Genomic DNA, 18,877 nt, shown 5'->3' on the forward strand with positions numbered 1-18,877 from the left:
ACCATATCATGCAATAACTTGCACTGGTATAAGAGTAGTAGTAGTAGTAGTAGCTTTATTCATCTGTAGAGCACTTTTACAAGGATATAGGACATGTCAAAGTATTTACAAGTTTAGACCAATTTAAAATAAGCTAATTCGTATAAACATATATTTACAGACTTCTAGTTAGAGACAATCATTAGATTTACTCCTGATATATAATACTTTTTTTTACAAATAACTTATTGAATAATATAATGCCACACTGTTCACTCATATCTCACTATCAGTCACTGAACACACTATATGCACATTGTTTCATAACACTTCACTCACTACAGACACACACACACACACACACACACACACACAAACACACTGTTTCATAACACTTCACTCACTACAGACACACACACACACACACACACACACACACACACACACACACACACACTGGTGATCTCTGGGCCATTTTCTGTATCGCAAATTCCCATTTGCTATCCTGAAAAACTGAGTCAGCATCCCTCCATAATGAGTGAGATGTTAAACTCAGAAAGAGGAATAGGTGTTAGTATTGTGCTATGCATAGCTTGGGGGTAAGTATTTCTAGAAAGGAAAAAAGAAGGAAAAAACATAAAGTGAAGGTGTTATGTGGAATATTGGATATTTTATAATCATTATTATTTATTTGTATAACAGTCAAACCCCTACTCTGTTTTAGCTAAGTAATCCTTCAATGTGTAAAATGTACTGCGTAGCAGGTACTTTTTAGCTGCCCTTTTAAATAAGTGCATTTTTGCAATTTCTTTAATCTCTTTTGGTAATTTATTATACAGTTTTATTCCTTGGTAGTAAACGCTGTTTTGAGTTTTATGTTTATTTTTTCTTGGTAACTGTAAGTTCAGTCTGTCTCTTGTTGCATGGTCATGGGCAGAGCTGTTAGTGCAATAATTACCAATGTTATTTTTTATGTGTACAACCGACTGGTAAATGTATTCACATGAAGCAGTTAAAATCCCCAGTGTTTTGAACAGATCTTTACAATGAGCTCGACTAGTATTTTTTGTTATTATTCTTATAGCGCTTTTCTGGAGTTTGAAAATCGTGTTCACATTTTGTGTGTATGTTCCCCAAAAATGAATGCCATAGCTAAGAACTGAGTGTGCATATGAATAACATGTAACTAAAAGAAACTGCATGTTAAACACTGATGATAGGATTCTAAGGGCATAACATGCTGATGGCATTCTGTTTGCAAGTACCTTTGTGTGTTCACACCACTTCAACTGAGAATCAATATTCATTTCTAGATATTTTGCATTTGTTACACAGTCTATAGAGGTGCCATCTACATTTAAATTAACATTGTCATTTTTTTCTCTTAGAACTGAAATTCATGGCATTAGTTTTCTTTATGTTCAATTTCACTTTATTGCTTATTGACCAATCATAAATTTCCTTGAGAGTTTCATTTGCTTTCTCAGCAAGGAGTAATATTGCTGTCATCAGCGAAGAGAATTTTTTCACCATGGGTAACACTACTGGGAAAGTCATTGATGTATATCAGGAATAGTATTGGTCCTAATACGCTACCTTGCGGAACCCCTTTATTAATGTATTTTGGTTCTGATAAGTGTTTTACTAAATGTTTAGATCTATGTGAAGTACGTGTTATCTCTACTCTTTGTACCCTATCTGCTAGGTATGATCGAAACCAGTCATTAGCTACCCATCTTATTCCAAATGCTTCTAATTTATATAGTAGAATCTTGTGGTCGACTGTATCAAACGCCTTAGAAAGATCCAAAAATATGCCTGTGACACACTGATCTTTATCAAGAGCATCAATTACAACTTTTGTGAATTCTACTATGGTTGACTCCATATTTTTGCCACTTCGGAAACCAAACTTTGATTCGCTTAAAAGTTTGTATTTATTCAGGTAATTCATTAATCTGTCTTTCATAATTGCTTCTATTATTTTTGAGAATGCTGGCAGCAGGGAAATGGGCTGGCAATTTTCTATGTCTTCTGCATCACCTTTCTTAAGCAAACTGTTTTAACTGCTCTGGAAATGTTCCCGATGTGAAGGATTCAGTTATTATATTTGTTAAGGGGCCTAGTATAATCCCTATGCATTGTTTCAGTACACACATTAGTACTTCATCTAAGCCTACTGACTTCTTATTTTTTAGTTTTTGAACAGTTTTATTTACTTCATTCTCTGTGATTGGAAGTAACATTATTGTATTTAGTGCGACATTATTTATAGGTGTTATATTTGTTTTGGGGAATTTTTTGCTATAACTTGTCTACAGTAGTTGAAAAATGCTAGTTTACATAGTTTGCTAAGTTTTGTGGGTCATTTATTACTTTATCCCCCTCCCTTATCAGTATGTTATTCTGCGTTTGTTCGCCTCTCTCCATTTCCTTTTTTATAACATCCCCGACTGCTTTGCTTTTATTCTCTACATTATATATTATTTTGTCATTAAATGACTTTTTTGCAGCAGTCAGCACCTTCCTATAGATCTTTTTGTATCTATGATAGAAATTTAAGAATTCTGGGTCATTGCTAATCTTATTCATGGAACTGAGGTGTTTAAGTGTTTGTGCGGACTTCTTAATACCTGCTATTATCCATCTGTTTTTGTGAGTTGTTGATACAGACATGCGTACTTTTGGAAATGCCTTTTCAAAGTTCAATTTAAACAATCTGGAGAGTTTCATATTCACATTGGTTTCCTTATACACTTCATCCCAGCTTTGTTTTTCTAGTTCTTTTGAAAAATCTTTTATTTTGATTTCTGATAGATACCTTTTGTAGGCTTGTAGTTTAGGGAATGATTCGATGCCTGATTTTACTATTGTTATTTGATATTTGAGAGAGATGGTCTGATAGTCCGATATCTTTTACAACTACATCACGTTTTTCCCTGTCCATATTTGTGGCCACATGGTCAATTACTGATGCAGTCATTGCAGTAACCCTTGTAGCGCTATGGACCAATAGGGATGTGCCAAAACTTTGAAGAATATTTATGAAGGTGCTGCTGGATTCATTTATGATACTAGTGTTGAGGTTAATGTCCCCACACAGAATTACGTTGACTTTATCTAGAACTTCTGTTAATTTATTGAAAAAAAGTGTCCACACTACCACTGGAAGATCTATACACAAAATGATTAATTTCTTGGTGATACCATGCCCTGTTAATTCAATAGCTGATATTTCAAAGTATTTGTCTTCGCTTACTGTACTGAGGTCATGTCTTGATTTGAACTGTGTTCCTTTTCTGATATAAATGCATGATCCTCCATCCCTTGAAGTAGTTCTGCAGTAAGAGTTTGCCCTTTCATATAATGATAATACTACTTGTTGAATTTCTGGGTCTCTACACCAGTGCTCAGCAACACAAACTACTGCGCAGTTCAAAGATTGGAGCTCAACTTCTAACAGTTGTATTTTTTTACCGATTGCATGTTTTAATGGAGGATTGTTAAGTCTTTGAAATGCCCATGTTACTCTTTCCGTTGGTTGTTTTTTTTTTTTGCTATATCTGGTATGTGGCGAGTTAAATGAAGAATTTAGTGGTGACAGCAGCAACAAACATGAAACTGATTATATACCTGTAAGAATACGCAAAAACATTAGAAAGTAATCGTCAAGTTTAAAATGCCCGAAGGAAAGATAAACAAAGCTAATAACCTATCACTCATACTGGAAAAGTCTGCAAATGACGTTGGAGCGAACATCATAGTTAAATTCTACCCGAAAGAGCTACATGCAGCTTTAAAGTGTTTCACCGCGGGAAATTTCTTTAAAACGTACCACGGTCTTATGAGACGCAAGCTGAACAAAAATTAGATGTATCAGTAAGAAAAATATTGTGCAATAACTAGTATTTGTATAATATGCAAGTTCACCGAAAAATTTTTTCGTTGTAACAGCATAATAAAAATGAGACTGTATCTACAGCTGTAGGAACCCACAAATCATACAAATGTATACCAAACACTAAAACATTAAATCTAAAGTTAAAAGCTATGAAAAAGCTATAGCGAAGAACATACCATGGATAATAAAATCATAGTTAAAGCTAAATTATAAAAATGCCATCGTTACACTGTTTGTGTATCCAGTTGGGCTAACTTGACAAGCACCCATTCAAAGTCATAAGAAAAATGACTTCTGTATGCACTCGGTCGGGCCGAAACGAAAGTTGACAGGAGAACGTACAGGTGGCGCGCAAGTACATACAGGTACATAGATCTACAAATAAAAAGCAATAAAAGAGAACATAGTTACATTTGTTGTAGATAGGGCACAACAACATTTAAATTAACTTGGCAAACAAAACTAACTATAGAAACAGAAGACAGAAACTCGAGTCAATATTAAAAACAAGCAAATTACAAGCAGAAAGGAAACAGCAAATTACAATCAGAAAGTGAAAAAGCAGTATGGCCTGTTGGCACAAGATATTACAATGATTACATTGCCATTGTAACACATTACAAAATCGAATTATCAACCACAGCGAGAAAACAGCTGATGCAAATGTAGCGCCACAACGAATCGAGTAAATGCGATCCCGGCTTGCAGTCACACGCGCAGTCGCAGCTAGATGGCAGTAGACACCAGCGGAAGCTGACAACCTCGTGCCGGAGATGTTACGGTCTACCATCAATATAACTTGCCAAAAACTCTACAGGCACTCGTCAAAAATACAAGAAAATTGTTCTGGTTAAATTCTTTCTGCTCATTTAATACTCGTCAGGAGTCCTCTTCATACAACTGTGTATCTCTAATTCCTCAAATAAATCGTGCTTTCCAGACAACGAATTCGCTTAGGACACGCTTGCAACACCGAACAGACCCAAAACCTAATACGTTTAGTAAGTCGAGTATTTACAAGACCAACTGAAATGACTGCGATCGTTGCTATATCAGCCAGACGGGCTGCACCTTTGATGTACGCTTTAGAGAACATGCTCATTCCCAGATCAGAACAGCTTTGAGTGCGCACATCTCTATGGAGAAATACACGGGGCGAGCGCTGCATAGAGATGTTGCATAATACCCCTAAAGGAAGAAAGCTAGATTTACTCGAGGAGTACTCAGCAGTTGACAACGCATGAACATTTGTTCACCAAATGTCGCCCATAGCGTCGGAAGATGACCGTTGTAGACCGAGACTGGTCATGATTGTGTCATAAAAAAGTGATTGCGTTAAAAATAAAGGAAATCTTGTAAGACCAATAAGAGTTTTTCAGTAATTTGACATCGAACTTTTAATGTAGTGATATCAAATGTGAGCTACGTAGCACAGGAAACTCTCCATAGATCCCATAGGAGATGGGGCTCAACATCATCAACTTATCACACAAGAGGCAACACGGTTCGTGCAGTTGTTCACTGGAGCGAAACGCATTCAAAATAGGCGATTTGTTCGGATCAACGGCGGTACTGCTCACTTTAAACTGGTGATCATGTTCAGACGGTGATCTCTCCTCTCTCCTTCCAGCCCTGTGTGGCTGGATAATTGAAAGAACACAAAACTAAAGCGTTTGCAGGCAGAAATATGCGATAGTTTTTCTAGTTTCAGAAGCCATTTTGCTGACGGATTGTCTCCAGGCTGGAGTAACTGAGAATAAGAATTATATCTGGTGACGTGATATTCACTTAGCGAATCGCGTTGAAAGCAAGAGAGAAATACGACGTGGAAAGCGAAGTCAGTTCACCTGTTCACTAAGCGCGAAATTAAGCTTACAGTTCATATATCATTGTTCAAACTGAAGAGCTCATATATCTGCATAGAATAATTTCCTAGTCTAAAATTTTGGAAAGCATTTGAAGTAAGAGGCTTCTTTTCGAGCGTTACAGAGTCATAGAAGCAATACAATAGATCTTCAGTGTTCAGAAATCTGCATTTTTTTACGGGCTGGAAAGTAAGACACGCTCTGCCAAATGTGGTGACCTTAGTGACGTGGGCGAAGAGCAAACATGTTCTTCTTATGACAACGTTTAATTTAAATCGTGCTGGAGCCACACCACAATAGTCACAAAACACTATCGAAGACAGTGCTGCCAAAGCAGAGTTACTAAGCACAGCCTTCCGAAATGCCTTCACAAAAGAAGACGAAATAAATATTCCAGAATTCGAATCGAGAACAGCCGCCAACATGAGAAACGTAGAAGTAAATATCCTCGGACTAGTTACACAACATAAATCACTTAATAAAAGCAAGTCTTCTGGTCCAGACTGTATTCCAATTAGGTTCCTTTCGGAGTATGCTGATGCATTAGCTCCAGACTTAACAATCATAAACAACCGTTCGCTCGACGAAAGATCCGTACCCAAAGACTAGAAAGTTGCACAGGTCACACCAATATTCAAGAAAGGGAGTAGGAGTAATCCACTAACCGTCGATATGCAGCAGGATTTTGGCACATATATTGTGTTCGAACACTATGAATTACCTCGAAGAGAACGGTCTATTGACACACAGTCAACATGGGTTTAGAAAACATCGTTCCTGTGAAGCACAACTAGCTCTTTATTCACATGAAGTGTTGATTGCTATTGACAGTGGATTTCAGATCGATTCCGTATTTCTGGATTTCCGTAAGGCTTTTGACACTGTACCACACAACCGGCTCGTAGTGAAATTGCGTGCTTATGGAATATCGTCTCAGTTATGTGATTGGATTTGTGATTTCCTGTCAGAGAGGTCACAGTTCGTAGTAACTGACGGAAACTCATCGAGTAAAACAGAAGTGATTTCTGGCGTTCACCAAGGTAGTATTATAGGCCCTTTGCTGTTCCTTATCTATATAAACGATTTGGGAAACAATCTGAGCAGCCGTCTTCGGTTGTTTGCAGATGACGCTGTCGTTTATCGACTACTAAAGTCATCAGAAGATCAAAACAAACTGCAAAACGATTTAGAAAAGATATCTGAATGGTGCGAAAAGTGGCAGTTGACCGTAAATAACGAAAAGTGTGAGGTCATCCACATGAGTGCTAAAAGGAACTCGTTAAACTTCGGTTACACGATAAATCAGTCTCATCTTAAAGCCGTAAATTCAACTAAATATCTAGGTATTACAATTACGAGCAACTTAAATTGGAAGGAACAAATAGAAAATGTTGTGGGGAAGGCTAACGAGACTGCGTTTTATTGGCAGGACACTAAGGAGACTACCTACACTACGCCTGTCCGTCCTCTTTTAGAATACTGCTGCGCGGTGTGGGATCCTTACCAGATAGGACTGACGGAGTACATCGAAAAAGTTCAGAGAAAGGCAGCACGTTTCGTATTATCGCGAAATATGGGAGAGAGTGTCACAGAAATGATACAGGATTTGGGCTGGACATCATTAAAAGAAAGGCGTCTTTCGTTGCGACGGAATCTTCTCACGAAATTCCAATCACCAACTTTCTCCTCCGAAAGCGAAAATATTTCGTTGACACCACGATAAAATAAGGGAAATCAGAGCTCGTACGGAAAGATATAGGTGTTCATTCTTTCCGCACGCTATACGAGATTGGAATAATAGAGAATTGTGAAGGTGGTTCGATGAACCCTCTGCCAGGCACTTAAATGTGATTTGCAAATTATCCATGTAGATGTAGATGTAGAACATGTTGGACGCTCTGGGCTGGAGAGAAGTCGATGCACTAACTCACCGCAAAGGTGTTGCATTTGGTTCAGGTCGGAATTCTGGGGAGGCCAGTCCTTTCATGTATGTTATTGTCCACGAACAGTTGTCTCACAGGTGCTACTTCATGACAGGGCTGATTGTTATGGTGATACAACCAGTCAGCGTCTCCGAACTATTCTTCTACTGCATATGCTGCACAGTGCTCTAAAATGTGCTTATATATAATGTGCTTATATATATTATATATAAAATTTCCTTATATATAACGAATTTAGCGTTCCCTTAAACTGAATAAGGGGACTACACCCTAATCACGATAAATTCCCCCTTACCATAAACTATAGCCTCCACCATACTTCACTGTTGGCGCTACACATTATGGTAGGTAACGTTCTGCAGACATTCGCCAAACCCAAACCCTTCCATCGGATTGCCACAGAGTATAGCATGATTCATCACTCTAAATAACTCGTTTCCAGTCCTCCACTGTCCAATGGCGTCCCTCTTTACAATACCTCCAGAGTCGCTTATCACCGACCATAGAATGTGTGGCTCATGAGGAGCTGCTCGACCATTGTAGCCCATTCTTTTTAAATCCCTAGCACACTCATTGTGCTAGGTGGGCTGATCATAGCACTTTGGAACTCACTAGTGACTCCTTCCTCTGGTTCCATGCCATTTTTACAACCATCTTCCGCTGTTCTCGACGGCCCCTAGCCGTCAGTATCTGAAGTCCGCCTGGTTCTGCTTTAGCTGTGGTTGTTCCTTCGTGTTTCTACTTCGCAATCGCATCACGAACAGTCGCTTTGAGCAGCTTTAGAAGGGTTGAAATGACCGTGGTGGATTTGTTGCTCGGGTAACATACAATAAATACTCTACGTTCGAAGCCACGAGCTCTCCTGACCGACCCATTCTGCTATCACTGCTTCTCTACAGACAAAGCAATACTCCTTGACTCCTTTTATACTGGCGGCCCCACCTCTCGTGACATCTATCGATCAATTCCGCATTGCCTAGGGGTGCTAGATACTTTTGATCAGATAGCGCTTTTGTGTAGCAATAGGTTATTTGATAACATTAGATCGTCCTCTATTCAGTTAGGTTGGATGCTACCAGATAGACGACGTGATTTTTCACACGCTCTGTTTTCGTCATCGATTTCTTAGTCACTGGTGTCCTCAGTATCATTCCATCACTCCTCACATACACTACTGGCTAATGAAATTGCTACACCAAGAAGAAATGCAGATGATAACCGGGTATTCATTGGACAAGTATATTATACTAGAACTGACATGTGATTACATTTTCACGCAATTTGCGTGCATAAATCCTGAGAAATCGGTACCCGGAACAACCACCTCTGGCCGTAATAACGGCCTTGATACGCCTGGGCATTGAGTCAAACAGAGCTTGGATGGCGTGTACAGGTACAGCTGCCCATGAAGCTTCAACACGATACCACAGTTCATCAAGAGTAGTGACTGGCGTATTGTGACGAGGCAGTTGCTCGGCCACCATTGACCAGACGTTTTCAATTGTTGAGAGGTCTGGAGAATGTGCTGGCCAGGGCAGCAGTCGAAAGTTTTCTGTATCCAGAAAGGCCCGTACAGGACCTGCAATATGCGGTCGTGCATTATCCTCTTCAATTGTATGGTTTGGAAGGGATCGAATGAAGGGTAGAGCCACGGGTCGTAACACATCCGAAATGTAACGTCCACTGTTCAAAGTGCCGTCAATGCGAACAAGAGGGGACCGAGACGAGTAACCAATGGCACCCCATACCATCACGCCGGGTGATACGCCAGTATGGCGATGACGAATACACGATTCCAACGTGCGTTCACCGCGATGTCGCCAAACACAGAGAAGTGTAAACAGAACCTGGATTCATTCGAAAAAATGACGTTTTGCCATTCGTGCACCCAGGTTCGTCGTTGAGTACACCATCGCAGGCGCTCCTGTCTGTGACGCAGCGTCAAGGGTAACCGCAGCCATGGTCTCCGAGCTGATAGTCCATACTGCTGCAAACGTCGTCGAACTGTTCGTGCAGATGGTTGTTGTCTTGCAAACGTCCACATCTGTTGACTCAGGGATCGAGACATGGCTGCACGGTCCGTTACAGCGTGCAGATAAGATGCCTGTCATCTCGACTGCTAGTGATACGAGGCCGTTGGGATCCAGCACGGCGTTCCGTATTACCCTCCTGAACCCACCGATTCCATATTCTGCTAACAGTCATTGGATCTCGACCAACGCGAGCAGCAATGTCGCGATACGATAAACCGGTTGGAAACTTTCATGATGTCAGCACGTTGTAGGTGTCGCCACCGGCGCCAACCTTGTGTGAATGCTCTGAAAAGCTAATCATTTGCATATAACCGCATCTTCTTCCTGTCGGTTAAATTTCGCGTCTGTAGCACGTCATCTTCATGGTATAGCAATTTTAATGGCCAGTAGTGTATCAAATACTCTGCGTAACTCTACGTAATCTACGTAACTGCAATATCAGCATCGCGGAAAGTGTCTCCCACAGATGTTACCGAGGAAAAATGTTTATCTGAGAGGCGACCAAATAAGTAGGAATTTTTTTCCATGGTGTATTATTTTTATGCCGGCCGGGGTGGCCAAGCGGTTAAAGGCGCTACAGTCTGGAACCGCGGGACCGCTACGGTCGCAGGTTCGAATCCCGCCTCGGGCACGGACGTGTGTGATGTCCTTAGGTTAGGTTTAAGTAGTTCTAAGTTCTAGGGGACTGATGACCTTAGAAGTTAAGTCCCACAGTGCTCAGAGCCATTTGAACCATATTATTTTTATGGTTGCTATGCCGTTACAAAACATCACTAAAATCTTTGTACTTGTAGGACCTGCAGGTTTAGGGAAACAGGTACATCTATTCTGATAGCGGATCCATCACAAACAAGACACGGAAAAAACAGCTGTGCAGTCATAATACGTCGAAGTGATGCAGTAATATGCTACCGAATTAGCCGAAAAAAATCGTTAGTTTGGGAGGCGACCAAATGAGTAACCATTTCGGTTCCCTGTTTGTGCTGATGGAATACTTTCCCTTTTTGTAATCTGGACAAAATCGCCCTGTTTTTACGACTAAAATGTTTTCTTTCTCAAAAACTGCTAATTCTATAGCTACGAAATGTGTACTGTTATTTCGTTAGAGCATAACAATCATAAAAATAATAATACAAACAGCTGAAATGGTGAAGGAAATGGAGAACTGCACGGCTCTGGAACAAATTATTCTGGAACCTACGTTCCTATGTGCCTAGCAGAAAAGTTGAAGATGATAGTGATCCGCTTTGGTAAATAGATCATATCAGGAAGCTTCTTAAGAAAAGCCATCAGCTACATAATAGGTATAAATCGAAACATAAATCCGTATGTAGGCAGATGTTAACTGAACGCCTTCGGATACCAGAAGGGCAACGTCTGAAGCATTTAATAAACTACCGTAGGAGAATACAATCATAGGACCTTTCTCAAAACCCCAAGAATATTTTGGTTGCATGTTACGGCTGTTAAGTGGCACAAAAATGTCCTTTGTCGACTGTGTAGGCTAACTGACAATGAATCGTAACCTGCTATTTGTTACACCTACACCTGAGACTGTGTCATTGTTCAAACTATTACAAATGGCTCTGAGCACTATGCGACTTAACTGCTGAGGTCATCAGTCGCCTAGAACTTAGAACTAATTAAACCTAACTAACTTAAGGACATCACACACATCCATGCCCGAGGCAGGATTCGAACCTGCGACCGTAGCAGTCACGCGGTTCCAGACTGAAGCGCCTTTAACCGCACGGCCACACCGGCCGGCAAACTATTACAGCTCCTGTCTGAGAAGTGTAATACCATTTCCTTATTCAGTTAACTGATCACGCAGAGTTTTCTGCTTACTTTTTAGTGCTTTGCATCTTGATGCTGATTGTTTCTACAACCTCAAAGCGATCGCTGTGTCTAGCCTCTGTGTAAAACATCGTCAAAGCGCTCAAGCGTATTGTCAACAAGCCTTATACATTTCGACCATGGGCACGGTACGAAACTACCCGTGCTACGTAATTTTCAGAGAAGACTTCTATAACTGTTTTACAAGAGGTTTATCACGTATCCCACTTATAAAGTAGTAATTTCCCCAATAGATTTTAAAATAATGAAAATCTCCTCCAGCTGTTGTAGCATGTCTTTGATACGTGATTATTAGGAAATGGAAATTTTCAATGATGTTGTCAGTTACTTCTGCAGCTGAGTCTGATTGGCGATAGAAGGATCCAACTACAACTTGTATCCCATTCGTTATTTTTTTGTACCAGAATCATTTCACATGGATTTTTAGTATCTCTACTTCTTATCTATTGCTGCAGATACATGACTTCCTATTCCATAAAGCCTGCGTTTTCGGTAAACACTTTGATTTGATCCTGCGAGCTCGCTACCTGAAAATTCTGGCTTTAGCCAGTTCTCAGAACCGAGAATCAAGTGGGCTACACAACTTTTCAACAGTGATTCAAATTACGACTATGTAGAACTCCCGGACTCACTAAAACCATCTTCTTAAATTCTCTCTTTCGAAGCTTTTTGGACTGATGTGATATACAGGGTGATTCAAAAAGAATACCACAACTTCAGGAATTTAAATCTCTGCAACGACAATAGGCAGAGCTAAGCACTATCTGTCGGCGAATTAAGGCAGCTATAAAGTTTCATTTAGTTGTACATTTGTTCGCCATTTCAGCCAATAAAGTTTTTGGTCCCTTTTTCTTCGAAGGTGCTACTGTAACTGGACTACAGTATCTGGAGATGTTAGAGAATTGGCTGTTCCCTCAGCTCGAACAAGAAGCACAACAATTCATATTTCAGCAGGATGGAGCGCCACCACATTGGCACTTATCTGTCCGTAACTACCTGAACGTCAACTACCCGAGGCGATGGATCGGCCGCCAGGCAGCCCGTGACAGAGCACTTCATCACTGGCCTCCAAGAAGCCCTGATCTTACCCCCTGCGATTTTTTCTTATGGGGGTATGTTAAGGATATGGGGTTTCGACCACCTCTCCCAGCCACTATTGATGATTTGAAACGAGAAATAACAGCAGCTATCCAAACTGTTACGCCTGATATGCTACAGAGAGTGTGGAACGAGTTTGAGTTTCGGGTTGATATTGCTCGTGTGTCTGGAGGGGGCCATATTGAACATCTCTGAACTTGTTTTTGAGTGAAAAAAAAACTTTTTAAATACTCTTTGTAATGATGTATAACAGAAGGTTATATTATGTTTCTTTCATTAAATACACATTTTTAAAGTTGTGGTATTCTTTTTGAATCACCCTGTATTTTAAGTAATCATTATGAGTGAGATAACTGACAGGTAAGACCATAAACTTGTTTCTTACTCAATATGACAACTGCCTACGTATGCTAATTACAGAACTTTGATCTTGGTACTGTATTTGCATATGTCTAGATTAAGAAATGAGCGAATTGTGTGGATGTACTTTTAGAGCTGGTAGTCATCTTAAGCATCTTATTATGTATTGGAGTAGTTCATTGGAATTTGATGTTTTGGGCAGGCTTCTAAATTCGACAGTGAATTGGCATCACTTAGTACAAGTAAGATGGATGTATAGGAATTATGGGCAAAGTTTAAGCAGATTGTAAATCGTGGGCTGGAGAGTTACGTACCTAGTCAGTGGATAAAGGATGGAAAAGACCCACCATATGCTGAGGAAGCAGAGGCTGCTGCACTCTAGGTTCAAAAGGGGAAGCACAAACAGCGACAAGCGAAGGTTAGTAGAGATTCGTGCGTCTGTGAAAAGATACAACTACCACCATCACACCTTAGCAAAAGATATGGCAGAGAAGCCGAGAAAACTCTGGTCGTATACAAAACCGCTAAGCGGGTCTAAGACTTCCTTTCAGTCCCTTGTTGACTAGCCTGGTGTGGCACTTGAAGATAGCGAAAGGCGAAGCTTTAAATTTCACGTTCAAGAAATCGTTCACGCAGAAGAACCGTACAAACATACCGTCATTGGACCATCGGACAGACTCCCGTATGGACGAGGTAAAAACAAGCATACCTGGCGTAGAGAAATAACTTAAAGGTTTGAAAACAAATGAATCACCAGGTCCGGATGGAAACCCAGTTAAATTTTACAGAGAGTACTCTACTGCATTGGCCCCTTACCTAGCTTGCATTTATCGTGAATCTCTCGCCCAGCACAAAGTCCCAAGCGACTGGGAAAAAGCGCAGGTGACTACAGTACATAAGAAAGGTAAAAGAACAACAAAATTACAGACCAATCTCCCTAACTTCTGTTTGCTGCAGAAGCCTTGAACAAATTCTCAATTCGAATATAATAAACTGTCTCGAGGCTAAGCAGCTTATGTCCACGAATCAGCATGGTTTTAGAAAGCATCGCTCGTGCGAAACTCAGCTTGCCCTTTTCTCACATGATATACTAAGAACTATGGTTGAAGGACAACAGGCAGATTCCATATTTCAAGATTTCCGGACAGCATTTGACACGGTGCCCCACTGCAGGCTGTTAACGAATGTATAAGGATATGGAATAAGTCCAATGATAATGTGAGCGGCTCGAAGGCTTCGTAAATAATAGAACTCGGTCTTCGTCAAAGAAAAGGGTATCGTCAGGAGTGCCCCGGAGAAGCGTGATAGAACCGCTGTTGTTCTTTATATTCATAAATGATTTTGCGATCAGGGTGGGCAGCAGTCTGCGATTGTTTGCTGCTGATGCCCTGATGTACGGTAAGGTGTCGAAGTTGCGTGACGCTAGGAAGATACCAGACGGCTTAGACAAAATTTCCAGTTGGTTTGATGAAAAGCAGCTAGTCCTAATTGTGGGGAAAAGTAAGTTAATGCGAACGACTTGGAAGAACGAACCTGTAATGTTTGGATACAGTATTACTAGTGTCAAGCTTGACACAGTTAAGTCGTTTAAATATCTGGGCGTAGCGTTCAAAGCGATATGAGGTGGAACGAGCATGTGGAAACTGTGGAAGGGAAGGTAAATGGTCGACTTCGGTTCATTGGGAGAATTTTAGGAAAGAGTGGTTCACCTGTAAAGGAGACTGCATATAGGGCGCTTGTGCGACCTATTCTTGAGTACTGCTCGAGTATTCGAGATCCGTACCAGGTCGGATTGAAGGAAGACATCCAAGCAATTCAGAGGAGGGCTGCTAGATTTGTTACGGGTAGGTTCGAACAAAGCGTAAGTGTTACGGAGGTGATTTGGGAACTCAAATGGGAATCCATGGAGGGAAGGCAGCGTTCTTTTCGGGAAACACTATTGAGAAAATTTAGAGAACCGGCATTTGAAGCTGACTGCCGAACGATTCTGCTGCCGCCAACATACATCGCGCGTAAGGACCACGAAGATAAGTTACGAGAAATTAGGGCTCATACGGACGCGTACAGATAGTCGTTTTTCCCTCACTCCATTTACGAGTGGAACAGGAGGGGAAATGACAAGTAGTGGGAAAGAGCACCCTCCGCCACGCACCTTACGGTGGCTCGCAGAGTACCTACGTAGATGTAGATGTAGATAGGGACAAGAGATAAGAAGTGCTCTGCCTGTGGCTTCTTGTTACTTTTAAGTAGAAAATAACTGGGGAACAGTAAGCATTAGGAAACAAAGCCACCTAACTTACAGGGCTTTTGTAAAGTTGCAGGTTTCAACAAGAGGCAGAGACGTCCGTTCTCTTTGAACACAATGCCTTGCTATAACTCATACATTAAGAATACTTCGCGGCAAAGTGGTTGTGTAAGGCACACGATGTGCTTGGGACATACATAGACATCTATGGTGGCAATCTGGCGGGAACAGTTTCCGGCCGACTACAGGACAATGCATTCCAGAGACGTTTTCCTTGAAAAAGCCCGACAGACAAGGACTTTCTCTCGCACATTACCCCTCGAGAGGAGGGAGATTTTCAAACGGTGAGCGTAACTGTGGGACTGGACTATGGCACGAAATCGCGAGTCCTAAAATTACAAGTAAATATCACAGTGACCGATCTGGTTTAATAAGAAGGCGCCAAAAGAAAAGAAAGATAAGGGCCCCTATTAAAGGGAGACGTATGCCACTAGTTAGAAGTTGCAAAGTATTACTTTTTTACAACAAAGGGAAGAGGCCTGGCTTGAGGCGGAGGCTTTGGTGATCGCCTGTTGGCTCAGTTCGAAATCGATTAGTTGAGTGCGTTACCGACACCAGCCGCCTATAAACCGTGGGACAAAGCTTCACTCTTGGCTGTGGCAAGGTAGGCGACGGAGATGCCCCAGCCGCACACCGAGCGAGGTGGCGCAGTAGTTAGCACACTGGACTCGCATTCGGGAGGACGACGGTTCAAACCCGCGTCCGACCATCCTGATTTGCCGACGCAGTAGCTCAGTGTGTTCGGTCAGAGGGATAACTGCCCTCTGTGATAGAAAAACTGAGTGAATGGATGGACGATGAACTTGAACAGGAGTCATGGGACGTCCGCCCCGAGTAAATATAATGACCAAAAACGAACAAAATGAGATTTAAAAAAATTTAGGTTTTCCATGAGTTCCCTAAATCACTCCAGGTAAATGCCGGGATGGCTCCTTTGAAAGGTCACGGCCGATTTCCTTCCCCATCCTACCCTAATCCGATGGGACCGATGTCATTGCTATTTAGTCCCCTCCCCCAAACCAACCAACTAACCAAACCCAGCTGCACAGTTATGGCTGAGTAATACACTACCGCTAATTAATTTCAATACACCACTGGTATTTCAGACTTACAACACAAATCAAACGTTATTTCTCACAAAATATAATTGTGTGTGTGTGAATTCCTAAGGGACCAAACTGCGTAGGTCATCGGTCCCTAGACTTACACACTACTTAAACTAATTTATGCTAAGAACAACACACACACCCATGCCCGAGGGAGGACTCGAACCTCCGATGGGGCAGCCGCGCGAACCGTGACAAGGCGCCAAAGACCGCGCAGCTACCCTGCGCGGTGGATGTGGTGACATATAGAAAGTCTGTCACCAGTAACATTCGTTATACTAGTATTTTTATTTTAGTTCATAAAACCAAACGCCATGAGAGATCACAGGGCACTCGTTTCATCTTTTATTTCAGCTTAACATGTTGAATATATTGGTTCTGGATTGGGATTCGAACTCGAATGTTGCCATTCGCGAGATATGATCTCTTCGTGACGATACAGTTCCAGCAATTCCTCGTTTGCTAAATATTTCAAACTTCTCAAGGCCTCCAAGCAAGGTCCGTGTCTGGAGTCAAATCCTGGTCCGGTACGAAAGTATCCATCATGTCTTTTGAAGCTCTAGCATGAGCACACCTAGTTGCTGGTAGAAAATAATTTTTATTTTTAACATCTTTCCATTTTTGACAATAATAACGATATGTGACGGTTTCGACTCCCAGTGAAACAGAGCTACCCGTCGCACCATTTCAGGTTCAAACATGCCATTCCTAGCTACTGGTGGAAAAGAATTCGACTTTTAACGTTTCTTCGTGTGTAGTCAACGACGATCTGTGGGAGTTCAATTCCCAGTCACCAATGAACTCCTCGTCACATTATTTCTGATTCAAACACGCGCACATCTCACCATTCGTGGCTAGAAGACAATGGCGATAGGTGCTGGCTCGAATAAATGGAATGAATAAACTGATCACTTGTCTCGTCATTTCAGTTTCAAACATCTCGATACTGCTGTGAAAATTCGGTACCTAACATTTGATTGTGATTAGTTAACAATCCGATTAGGCGCTGGGTTCGAAACCCCCTGCTTCACAAAACCTTAGGTCATGTCATTTCAAGTTTGTTATTCGTAAGTCAAACCATATTTAATATCTTTCGGCGTTACTTGACAGGAACAATAATTGCTGTATAGGAGTCCCTGTCCAGTACAGGAATTTTCTTCATTTAGTATCAAGTTCATATTTGTTAAATAATACTGGCTAAAAATGAGGTATATCACATCTCTTTATGCTTAGTCAGCAATGAAAATCAGACCTGTGTTCTAGTCTCGCTCAAGTACGAAAACTTTACTTTGTTAACATTGCCTATAAGTGTGCTCAAATTTGCTACGTGATAATGGCTAAAAATGAGATGTATCAGGTTTCTTTAAGCCAAGTCAGCAGTAAAAATGAGTCCTGTGTTCGAGTCCTGGTGAGGCACGAAAATGCTGTTTCTTAATCTTTGCCTATAGGTGCTCGGTTTTAATCCAGATCCAGAACAAAACAGTTCGGCATGCCCTTTAAAGTTCAGACACATACACAACTAGCTTCTCACGAATGACGTATATCTTTACGTCACTTTACGTCGGACAACAAGCGCGATAGATGACTTTCGAACTACACATCGAAACACGAGCCACCATGAGTACAGTGAAATTACTAGTGATACTTTGTTGATGGTGATGATAGACCACTTGGCGTTTTTAATCGTTGTTTTTCTAACTAGTTAGTTCATTTACCAGCTAATGCAAAACCACTTACCAAGCAAATGACTCTTAATAGGGGTTTAGAAAACCTGCTGGAGAGGTATCTTATGTGGGCTGCATGCAAATCAGGCGAAACGCTAATAAGGTCGACCGGATAGTTCTGAGCATGATAGTAAATGGATGGAAAAGTCAATATTTTTAGATAGTGGAAGACAGTTCAGCTTGAGTCTGTTCTCTTTTTTTTTTCAGATGGTCCTAATGTCAAACATACTGAGTATGTTGCAAGAGATCCTCTGTATTCATATTAATGACATCAGCTGAACACAGAAAAGGTCTGATGATAAGGATAGTAACTCGTCCATGTATAAGCGGCGATCAAAAAGTTTCTGTCCGAAGGTCGAACAATCCAGAATCGGTATGGCAATCAGGCGAAATCGCCGTGAGCATGTCATCTCTCGACGTACCAGGTTAAGATGCCCGTCTGGTGAAACACCGTTTCCTGCTGCTTGAAGAAATCCGTAATTGTGTGCTACACATCCTCGTCCGGCAGGAATCGTCGAGCCTTCAAGGCCTTTTTTAAGGGGCCGAAGGCGTGATAATTGCACGGGGAGAGATCACTACTATAGGGAGGGTGTCCGCGCATCTTCATTTTGAGTTGGCGTCACTTTTGCGTTACGACATTTGTGATATGGGGACGTGCTTTATCAAGAAGCAGCAACCCTTGTCGCAGTTTTCCCGCACGTTTCGT

This window comes from Schistocerca serialis, chromosome 3 (assembly GCF_023864345.2).
Source record: "Schistocerca serialis cubense isolate TAMUIC-IGC-003099 chromosome 3, iqSchSeri2.2, whole genome shotgun sequence".
Classification (NCBI taxonomy): Eukaryota; Metazoa; Arthropoda; class Insecta; order Orthoptera; family Acrididae; genus Schistocerca; species Schistocerca serialis.